Source organism: Gastrolobium bilobum, unplaced genomic scaffold (assembly GCF_033153095.1).
Source record: "Gastrolobium bilobum isolate Gb01-03AN ecotype WA unplaced genomic scaffold, APGP_CSIRO_Gbil_v1 utg33541, whole genome shotgun sequence".
NCBI lineage: Eukaryota > Viridiplantae > Streptophyta > Magnoliopsida > Fabales > Fabaceae > Gastrolobium > Gastrolobium bilobum.
Window position 1 is genome coordinate 1,229 of NW_026899266.1, and position 12,149 is coordinate 13,377.

A 12,149-nucleotide genomic window follows, 5' to 3' on the forward strand; every position below is an offset into this window, starting at 1 on the left:
ATTCCTTGACATAATTTTCCAGGGTGTTGATGCGTTGGTCATCTCTGTGGAACGGAACGTAGTTGTTTCTTCTTTGTTCAAACGTTCCACTACTGCTACCTTGCTGATACTGCTGCTGATTGTTGTTGAATGGTCTCTGGTTAATGGGTGGCCTCCATTGGGTGTTGTGGTTCTGATCCTTAATGATAGTTCCTCCAGGGCTTGAATGTGTATTTCGTCGTGCTTGTTGATTGTCTCTGGTGAAGTTCCTATTGCCAAAATTTTCTGTATAACACACCAATGCAGTGGATGGGTAGTCTGTTGAGTCATGAAGGTCACCACAGGCTGAGCATGGTTCTGTTTCAGTTGCTGTGAGTTCTAAGACTTCCATCCTTGGTGCTGCTTGGTCAGCTTTCAGGTTCTTCACTTCATTCATGAGTGATGCCAGCTGGGCTTCCATGGCTGTTTGTTTATCCAGTTCTAGCATGCCTGGCTTCCTCACTGGGCTCACTCTGTCTATTGGCCATTGGAGACATCTTTCAGAAGTCCCTTCTATGATTTCGTATCTTGATTCAAGTGTTCCTTTAAAGAAATATCCTCCTGCAACAAAATCTAGGTGAGATTGAGAAGTATGGTCAAGTCCTTTATAGAAAGATTGTAGCACTCCCCAACTCTCTACCCCATGGTTTGGATATTTTCTTATGATGTCCTTGTATCTCTCCCATGCTTCATAGAGATTTTCTCTATGAAACATTCTGAAGTTAGAGATTTCAGCTCTAACATCAGCTTGTCGAGACATTTGGAGCAACTTCTCTATGAACTTGTTAGAGAGTTCTTCCCATGTGTGAATTGATCCAGGGGTGAGAGTTTTCATCCATGTTTTAGCTTTTAAACCCAAGGAGTGAGGGAACAACCTCATTCTCATGCTCTCCTCTGTTACACCCTCAGCTTTAAAATTATCACAAATATCTTGGAATGTTGTGAGGTGTGTGTAAGGGTCTTCTGCAGGGAGTCCATTGAAGACCCCTGCTTCCCTAATCATGTGGAACATGATAGGTTTTAGTTCAAAATTTGGTGCTACAGGGGGAAGGATTACTCCCCTATCTGGTCTGTTCCTGAAAGGAACAACCAAAGTTCTGAAGTTCTGTTAAGCGGAAACCTCTTCATTGTTATTATTGTGATCAGCCATGTTTTCAGGAAATCTTTCCCCGAGGTTTCTTCTTCTCCTACGGAGTGTACGTTCTGGCTCAGAATCAAAGAGAAACTTAGGTACTTCAATGAAGTGGTTGGAGTCTATTTCAAACTCTTCACTCATAAACCAATAGCACAGGGTATATATATGCACAGCAGATTCAGTGATAAAGAAAAAAAAATATAAAAGTAAAGGCAGATATACAGTATATGTGTTAGAAAACAATGATAAGAACAAAAGTTAGTGTTTCTATCCCCGACAACGGCGCCAAAAACTTGTTGGGTGGTTTGCTGATGGTGGAAAAATATAAGTTCTGATAGGGGACGTTCTTCTGTTCTTGCAGAACACAGATTCTTCCCTCAGTTCCAACCCAAGTGCGCAAGTGCACGCATCAAGTAATAAAAGGAGTATTAATGCCCAAATTATCGTTCCCACGAGGATAGAGTGCTAATTATTGTTTTATCACTGTTTATAAAGAGTAAAAATGAGAAGAAAAGTTAGTAAATGAACTGTCTGGTAAAACATTCCCTATTGTCTTGACTATGTTCCTCAGGAACAGTAGGTTCAACCTGATGGCAAAATGTTGCTCGCTGCGTTATGTATGTGATCCTTCCCGTTTAGAAGAAGGTGAGATAACAATCATTGGAGTTTTTATAAGTACTAAATAAAATAAAATAAAATTACTAAAACAGAAATAACTATAATCAAGAGACAACAGGGTGGTGGTTAAACAATTTAACAGAAGGAACGGATTCACTGCTTCACTCTTAAAGGGGCTGTTTTCTCTGCTCAAGACTTAGCACCTTTTGGCTTTGTCCCAGTTTCTTTGCCTGCCAACTCTGATTACTCAGCTCATGGTCTAGATGGCTCACAAGTTTCCATATTCCTATGGCTCCCTTGACTACAACAGGTACTTAGTTCAGAACCTTAAAATGGACGAGTTGGCCCCTTATTCCTAAGGTGACGAGTAGCATTTTTGCTATGACATCTACCTTCCCCCAATGGCTAAGTTGTCTGAAATCTTTTCCTTATGGAAGTTCCTTTCTCAGTATGTACCCAATTTCCATTGGCGCACAATGAATATAGCTTACTTAGCCAAAGGAATACAAAAAGCTTCGGTCAAGAGTTTTGAAAACAGTTCTTTAAGAGTTTCACAGTTTACCCGTTCCACAGATAGTTCAGCTCATGGCTGATAGTTTAAACATAATTATTCTCAACTGAGATCACATAGACCCGAGATTCAGTCAAGAGATAACGATTGGAACGAAGAGAAAAACACTTATATTAATTTAAAAGAGAGTTTACAAAAAGAAACAGAAATTGGAGAAAGATGGGTATTTGCTCGTGAGGAGTCTTGATGGTTGTTTACAGAGAAGGGAAGAGGGGTTGTCGCTTAACTATAGTTAGAATCGAAAATGAAACTAAGTTACTAACTACTACTAAGTGATCTCTTCCTTTCGGACTGCAAACCTTCCAGGATTCGATGATCTTTTTGTGAGGGAGGTTCTATTTATAGCTGGAAGAGGAATGGCAAGACTGTAATTCCCTTGGAGCTAGTTGCTTGAATGAGGGGACGGGACTGTGGCAGCAGAGTGCGAAGCTTGCGTGAATTGCTGAATAGAACAGGATTTGGTGATGATTAGCCGTTGTTTGCAGGCCTTCCCATGTTTTGCTTCTGTTTTCAGCCAATGAGAACTCTTGATTCTCTTCTCTTCACGTTTGCAGCTGCTCAGTTGGTGCACCACCTTGCTTTTTAGAAGTCTTTAACTCTACGTTACCTGCAAAGTGTACAGAAGCATTAAATGAATGGAGCAGGTGCATTAAATGCGTCTCAGTCTGTTCCCCTTGTAATATATTTTAAAGGAATACGTTACCATCCGTTCCCCCACTGTGTTTTTGTCACAAATGTGTAAAACAAGTGATTTTCATGCTGAAGTTGCTCATCGGATGAGGGAACGTATGGTATTTTGCCATTAAAATGGGCTTAGATGGGAACGAATTTACGTCCCATCACTTAGAATCACATGCAAGGCTCACTTAGGTAACTTAGATTATTTTTAACTCATCCAAGTCAAATATATGATTATTATAAGTTACTAAGGGTTCTCATAAGCCCACTTAGCTTAAATATCACTTTTTACGGTTTTCCCATAACTGTACATGCTTCTGTTTTCGTGTCACTGACCGCAACTCACTTGTTATAAAATTCTCATCTTTTATTATGTTAATATAGACTGAATTAAATTTCCAACAAGGTATCACATACCTCATTTGTAGTTTCCTTGCTCCGGTTATCACCATTTGAAGTTGGACAAGCAAAGCTGTTTGCCAGCTCCAAACAGAGCCCTAAACATCCTTTACCATTTTCGCGATTCTAGAAAATCCACTAAACCAATTGCTCTAAATATTTTATTTAGACAACTTGACACCTTTATCTTTAATTCGACATATTATGAGCCTAATTTTAGTAAGCATAGAGTGAGAAACAATTCGTGGGAGTTGAAGCCATGTACAGCCCCTACACATCACCCGCAAATAGATGGTCAGACAAAGAGGACCATTCAGAAACTGGAGGACATGCTGAGAGCATGTGTGCTAGAGCAGGATAATGTTTGGGACAAGTACCTACCACTGGTTGAGTTCTCCTATAACAACAGTTATCATGCTAGTTTGGGCATGGCTCCTTATGATGCCTTATATTGCCGTAGGTGTAGAGCACCTACTTGTTGGACGGAGATTGGAGAAAGACAGTTAATGGGGCCAGACTTGGTCCAAGAGACCACAGAGCAGATTGAGATGATTAGAGATAGGCTAAAGAAAGCCCAAAGCCGTCAGAAGAGTTACTACGATGCCAAGCACAGACCCCTCGAGTTTTCTGAAGGGGATCATGTATTCATTCGATTATCACCCACTACCGGTGCTGGGCGTGCCTTGGGAGTGAGAAAGTTGAGTCCACGGTTCATTGGTCCCTACCAGATAATAAAGAGGGTCGGACCGGTGGCGTATCAACTTGCTCTACCTCCACACTTGGCAAATTTACATGACATCTTCCATGAGAGTCAGCTTCGCAGATATATATCTGATGATTCACACATTATACAACATGATGACATAGAGGTTAAGAAGGATTTGAAGTTCGTTGTTGGACCTTCTAAGGTTCTTGCTCGAGATGAGAAACGCCTTCGCAATACAGTCATTCTCATGATCAAGATTCAATGGGAAGGATTGCCACCTGAGTATGCCACATGGGAGCGGGAGGATGATATTTTCCGGCGATATCCCGATTTTGATAACATGTATGATCTGATTTTGAGGACAAAATCTTTTTAAAAGGTGTGGTGAATATAATAACCCTAATTGCATCACTTTTAAATTAGAGGGTTATGATGAGGACATTATGGTCATAAATAGAATGAGAATGAAATTCTAAGAATTTAGATTCCCATATTGAAGGTATTCCAGTCAGGTGAATTTTCATCTGTTGTTTTTGACTGCTGACGCAGTAATAGACTGTAGAATAGCTCCAGTACAGTGAATTTAAGTTAGAGAGCTATCCTAATGATATAAATATCATAAATGATGTAAGCATAAGATTTAATGAAGTTTGATACCCATATTGGGGGTATTCTGAACAATTGAGTTTTCAGCTGTTGTTTTTGACTGCTGACATAGTAACAGTCTGTAGAATAGCTCCAATCTAGAAAATCTGAGTTAGAGAGCTAATCTAATGATATAAACATCATGAATGAGGTTAGTATATGAAATGGTGAAGATTGATACCCATATTGGAGTATTTTTGAAAAGTCACTTCTGCCGGATATTTTGTACTACTGTAGCAGCAGCCGGTAGAATCTCGGAACGGGAAAAAGATGAGAAATTGAGAATAAAGACCAATATATGCCTAACAATTCATAATTAGACCAAAAATGTTAAAGTTAATAAGATTATGAAATCCGGGTACAGTTAAGAACACCGGTAAAGACTACAGTGCAATTAAACAACTGTTAGTGGATCTGTGATCTACTAATCAAATTTTTAAGTTATGAACAAGATAATTAGAAAAAATTAATGTTAAGTACTTAAAGTTAGAGTCTCGGGGGTTTTCGGGTAAAAATTTGACAGCGATTCAGATAAAAATTAAACCGGGTCTCACTAAAGGACGAATGTCACTAAAGTGACATGTCACCCCTAATTAGAGCACCCTTCTCCTTTCCCCCCATTCTGAATCAGCAGCCCCTCTTCTCACTTCTCTCTCTAAAATTCAATTTTGAATTTGCTCTCACTTCTCTCTATGATTCCATCACGTAAACCTCTCCAACACACAAAATCTCTTTCATCAAAGTTGTTCCTCTCACTCTCCTTTTCATAACCATACCATTTTTATGGTGTGGAGCCAAAATTTAGTGCCCCTTATCATCCGAAACATCCACAAATTTTTGAAGATTTAAGGCGTTGGAGTTGTGTTCTTAAGCCCTCTTGAAGAATCACACTTGCTTGCTTGTTTCCCTTGATTTTTGGGTAAGTGTTCTTGAATGTTTCATGATAAATCTCATCTTTTCTTCTTGTGTTCTTGAGCCTAACTCATGAGCATGTTCATGAAGGTTTGTTCTTGCTTAAAGGAGGGTTCTTGGTGGAAAAAGGTGGAGACTTGAGATAAAGGAGGAAGCTTGAAGATGTAAGCCTCCATTTGAGAAATATGAACCAAAAAGTCTCTCTTTTCTTGTGTGTGTGCCACGGTTTTGTTATGTATTGGAGAAATATTTTTAAAAAATTTTAATGCCATGGTTTGATGATGATCCTTAAGGGTGAGTGTGTTTTGAACCATGAAATGATGGATTGGATGACTAAAGGGGCACCAAAAAGTCATGTAAAAAGATGACTATGAACCCTAATATGGACTATGTATGATTCATCCAAGTCAAGGATGGATAGGGTTTGATGACAAAAAATGTGTTTAAAGTTGTTAAGTGGGAAAAATGATTAGAAAGATTAACTAGGTGGGTTAACTCTAAATAAAACTCACTAATCATGATTAATAATGGCTAAAAACCCTAGTTAAAATAGCTCATCAAATCTGCCCCATAAAGTATATAAAGGTTTAGTTGTGTTAAAATTAAGGAGATGATGAATTAGGGGATTAATTAAGGGTAGGATTTAATTAACAAAAGTAATTAAGGATTTAACTCTAAAATTGGACTAAAGTAGGGTTTAGGTACACTAATTAAGTAATTAGTAAAATTTAAGTAGCATGACATAATGGGACTAAGGAGATTTCATAATGTGACTTAATAATAAAAAAAATCCAAGAATTAAAGTGAATTATAATTTATAAGCAAAAATAATTAAGGTTTGTTAAGTAAACACATTTAAGGCTAAGTAACCAATTTTTAGGCGAAATTGGGTAGAGCATATCTCCCTCCACATAGGTCATATAGGGTTGTGCCTTATATCAAATTTAATTTTGAGATGTTAGCTATGTGGTGTCAAAATTTGGTACCAGTTGAAGATGTATTCCATTCTGTATGTTCATTTTAGTGAGGACTGCCCAGGGAGGCCATGTGCAGGGGCTGTATATGGCTGCAACTTCCACGAATTGTTTTTGCCTATGTGCTTACTCAAATTAGGCTCATAATATGTCTAATTAAATCTATATGTGTCTAGTTGTCTTCATAAAATTTTTAGAGAAATTGGTTTAGTAGAGTTTCCAGAATCGCAGAAATGGTAACATATGTTTAGGGCCCTGTTCGGAGTTGGCAAACAACTTTGCTTGTCCAACTTCAAATGGTGATAACCGGAGCTAGGAATATCTAAAAGAGGCATGTGTTACCTTGTTGGAAAGGTAATTGAGTCTAGATTAACATACTAAAAGATGAGAATTTTATAACAAGTGAATCGCGCTCAATGACTAGAAAACAGAAGCATGTATAGTTTTGGGAAAACTGTAAAAGTGATATTTAAGCTAAGTGGGCTTATGGGAACCCTTAGTAACTTATAATAATCATAAATATGGCTTGGATGAGTTGAAAATAATCTAAGTTAACTAAGTGAGCCTTGCATGTGATTCTAAGCTATGTAGGTAATTGAAGATTAAAGTGGCTTGTAATAATGCATAAAAATGTGTAATAAGTAATAGATGGTCTAGACTTGTAATGGGCATATTATTGGTATATGAGTATGAAAAGTGGAATCATTAAATGATTAAGTCGTGGATATGACTTGATTAATTAATATGTAATTAATGATGTGAATGGTTCCTGCTCTAGGTTTGCCTAGAGAGCTTGGCACTTGAGAGTGTACTGGAGCATACGTATTGGACTGTTGGAGTTGGGCTGTTGATAAGCTCACTGAGGTAAGCTCCTAGTTCTAGTTGACTCCTCTCTCTTGTGGCCCCACCATGATTGGTTGTATTGTATGAAAGTATATGGTATGATGTATATGTGCATTCATTCACATTCATATAGATGTTATATGATCTTGATGTTATGATGATGCACTGATGATATATGTTATGAGGATCCTAGCCAGTGATCATGATATGTAGGCTGCCTATGACTTGACTCTGGGAGCTATTTCATACTGAGGTTGTGTTGACTCTCTATGGCTTGACCCTGAAAGTCACACATGTGTAACTGTCTATGGCTTTGACCCTGGGGTTACAGAAGAATGATATGATGATGCTATGTTTTTGTTGTATGTTTGTATTATATGCTTTATATCTGACTTGTCATGCAGGAAGTGGGCTCAGGGGTTAGAGGATCCTCTATGAACCTTGAGCTTACTGAGATGTGGTTATCTCACCCCGTTTTGGGACATCATTTCAGGTACCTAGAGTAGTGGTGATGCTTCTAGGGGTAAGGCCCCCGCATTGGAGTAGTGATGATGCAGTTGATGATTTTATGTTATGATTAGACTTGATGTTGGCATGTAGACTTGTTACCATGCTTAATTATTTTATGGAGATTATTGTATGTATTTATTTAGGCTCATGATTGTAGCCCCAAAGCCATGGATGATTTACTGATGCTTTTATAATTTGAATTAATATAGACTTGATGCATGTATTAACTTAATTTGGGTATGGAGTCTTATTGTTTGTATTGACCCATTGAGGGGATTGCAGTCCGTGTGAGACTTGCAAGCTGTCTGTTTAAATTATAATTAGCAAGTTAACTGCATGTGTGGGACCATGTTCTCAATTATCCGAAATACAGTCGTTATGCTGTCCGTGAGACTCTGTCAGGAATGACACGTGATGTTATATCCGGATAGTCAATGGCCACTAATACTGGCTAATGGGATTAATTAGTAGATGTATATTTTAGACTTACGCTTTCGCAGTATCTCACGTGAACATTTTTAGAAATATTTTAATAAAATGTTTTGGAAAAAAAATTTACTCGTATTTTTATAAGACGCTTTATTTCTTTTTCAAATAAAGTCTTTCGCTGTGTATGCGAAATATCATGTGTGTTAACAACCGAAGTACTATGGGGTATTACAGATCACATCTCTTTCCTTGAGCCTATCTCACGCATATTTTTTTCTTTCTTTTCGTGGAGTAGCCAAACCATGTTGGAGAACATGGACAAGAAAGTTCAAGGAGTTTTAGGCAAAACTAGCGAAAACACATTACATAAAGCTTGTAGCTTTTGATCTTGTGATCAAAACTCCTCTATTCTTTCTTCTTGGAGAGCTTTATATATTATGATATTCCCCTCCAAAGGTGACTTCCCCTATTCATGTAGTATAGAAAATCAAGTGTTCTTCAAGGTTCAAAGCTTGGAAAGTGTTGGTGAGGTGTTTAGGAAGCTATATAAGGTAAAAGGCCTAAACTTTGATGATTAAAAATGGATTTATGAAGTGGTTTATAAATGATTAGTGTTATACTTAAACATGATCCTAAGATGTTATTTTGAATGATTCAATGTTCTTTGTTGTTTGTTTGTGAGTTTGAAGTAAAACTATGCATGAAAGAGCTTAAAACAAAGCAAGGATGTTGGTTAATAAACCTAGGTTTAATCGGCCAAGTAAGAGTAAATTGATACACACCATGTGTTTGATCAAATACCTATGTGAAATTAGGGTTTCTAAGAGTTAAAAAGATGATTGGTTAAAAGGAAAAATCGAATGCAGTCAAAGGAAACAAGATTGAATTGATTAGAGTTGACAAACCCTAATGGAGTGCAATCTGGACTTTTTTTGTAAGATTTATAATCAGAGTTTCAGGACTCAAAATTTAGTATGGATTGTACCAAATTAAAGGTACAAAAGTCCACTTTAACATATTAAAATTTTAGAGGAATCCAATTAGAATTGAGAAATTCGTGGACAGATTAGTAAAGGTGGTTCAGGCTATGAAAAACTGTGTTTATGTTTTATCCCAAATTGGAAAAGGCATATCTCACTCATTTCTTAACAAAATATAACATGTGAGGTATCAATTTAAAGATTGAGGTGACTAGTTTCTTGTCAAAAAAGATGAGATTTTTCAGAGTGACAGATCGTGCTCAGTTTTTGTGATAATTGACAGTACTCGAAACTTCCCTATGTTGGCAGCACGTCACTTGGAGTTTGAAAATTCCATAACTCCTTCGTTCCTTAACCAAACTGGATGAATCCTATATGAAATTAAATCCCTAGATGTTTAGTATTTGGTATAAAAATATTAGAATAAAATGAGTGAGAAAACATTCTCAGAAAAATGAAAGAGTCTGCTGCCCTGTTATTCTAACGACTGGTTTAAGTAGTTTGCTTACAACGGAGATATCTTGAGTTGTACTTGTCAGAATGAGGTGTATGAGATACTGTTAGAAAACTTAAGATATCTAGATTAATATGGTAAAATGTTGTAATTTTTGGTGAAAGATTTCATGACCTCGTAAAGAATGTTAACTATATGAGTAGTTAATTAAAAAGCTATATTTTGATAATTGGATTTTGAAATTGGAGTAAACTAACTAGTGTTGGGATCAAATTATTAAATGTTGAATTAAATGAAAAAACTTATGGTATCGCATGAACTGTCAAGGTAAATAGAGTGGTCAAAGTGACTAATAGAATTACCTAGTTGGTAATTGAATTAACGTGTGATGTGATAGTTACTTGGATTTCAAGTAATATGTATTGATGGTATTTTATATATTGTACCAGACTATTAATTAGATGAAGTAATGGACGTAGAGTGTGCGGGTAACTTGGTTTACAAATAAATTACAAGGAGCTTTACAGGTAAGTTCTCGGTTTAGGAGTTTTCTTCTCCATGATTGTTCTGCCGTAATCAAGTGGGTTATGGTTTCTGATTGAAATAACTATTATGAATGTTAGGACTTAACATAGTTGCATTCATATAGGATCAATATATATAAAATTAATATAATATAAATTGCATGATCGTGTGTGAATTAAATCAATATGTTGTCATTAATAATGCCATGAATTATTGTGTGAGTAAATGTAAATGAATATGATTTGTTGTAATTAATTGTGATATGAACTGTTATGTGTACATTGATGTAATTGTATTTTATATGCTATGAGTAAATGCAAGGTGATTTAACATGTTGTTGTTGAGTGAAATATATTAAATGTGTTATGTCTGATTTAATATCTGTAATTAACATGTTATGTTTTATTAGATATCTGTGTGCAAAATATTATGTTTTATTTGATATATGTATGCAAAGTGTTATGTTTGATTTATTTTATAAAATTATGTGTTGTGTTTGAAATTCTATGTTGTGATGTGATTTTGTGTCGTGATTGAAATTCTGTATTGTGATAGGATTATGTGCCGTGATTGAAATTCTGTGTTGTGAGTGTTTAATATTTTGCTTCTAATTTGGTGTCAGCATATGAAATGTTGTGTTGTGGTTAATCCGATATAAGGATTAATGGATAGAGTATAGTTTATAGTACACTAAATATAAAAGGAGTGATATTCGAGAAAAAAGGTTTCCCGGACCTGATCATTGACATTCCGGAGTTGACGAACCCCTCTGTGAGTTTCTCTTCTACGGTTTTCTCCATCTTGGATCTGGTCTCCATCGTGTTCTGGAGTCCTTAGCAGCATCAGATGCCCCTCCATCTTTTGAAACCTCATGAGATCTTCCTGTCGCTGAAGATTGTTATGTTGCTCCATCTCCTCCATTCGCCTTAGAATTGCAGTAAACGTTGTCTGTGCAAGGCGGGTGTCAGTAACCACAGCTAGCGCAACACTGGCAGCCGCATCCGTAGGCTGATGATGAGGATCTATGGTTTGATTATGAGGAGTAGGTGTAGAGGTTGTGTCCGAGATGTCCTCACTCACGTGAATAGCATCAAAATCAATCTCGTTCTCTAGGTGATTCTATGGTTGATTTACTTCCTCTACAACAGGATTCAACGGTAGATTCGGATGTGGTGGCAATTGACCGCTACTCCTCGTATGAACCGCCATTCTTGATCGTGATTATGGGAATAAAAATTTAGTCTTCCCCACAGACGGCTCCAATGTTCTGTCCTGAGGATAGAGATATCTAGCCCAATGGACTAATTAATTGCTCTTGGATCTAGGTGCTCTCTCTAAAGTATCTATTAGTTAGATACGCTTGAGTTTAGCATATAACTATGCACAAAGAATATAGAACAGCTTTCGCCAAAGGGTTGGTGTGTGTGCGTAATGACAACATAACAGTAAGAGAGAATAATTATACATGTAGATTTTACCTCCTATTTATAGAGTTTACCTGTGGATATTGGATTCTGAACCTTCTGTGCCTCTTCTAGTAACCCAAGCCCATGCTTAATGTTGTCATATTAGGATTGATATCTTTGATGGATATCCTCCTTTAATTATGTCAGATTTATATTTAGATTGCTCCTTGTTGGGCGTGATAGTAAATAAGCATCATATATGAGTCTATAACAATTTGTTTATGTATTTGTGATCGCCCTCGTTATAAATAATAATAGTATATTTGTAAACATACATGAAGCATCT

At 36.8% G+C, this 12,149-nt stretch overlaps 1 non-coding gene across 1 annotated transcript; it reads left to right on the plus strand.

Moving 5' to 3' along the window:
• The first annotated feature begins 656 nt into the window (after positions 1 to 656).
• LOC133289017 (small nucleolar RNA R71) lies at positions 657 to 763 on the plus strand. The gene has a single exon (XR_009748438.1). It is a non-coding gene; the product is annotated as a small nucleolar RNA R71 (small nucleolar RNA).
• Positions 764 to 12,149: the final 11,386 nt, after the last annotated feature.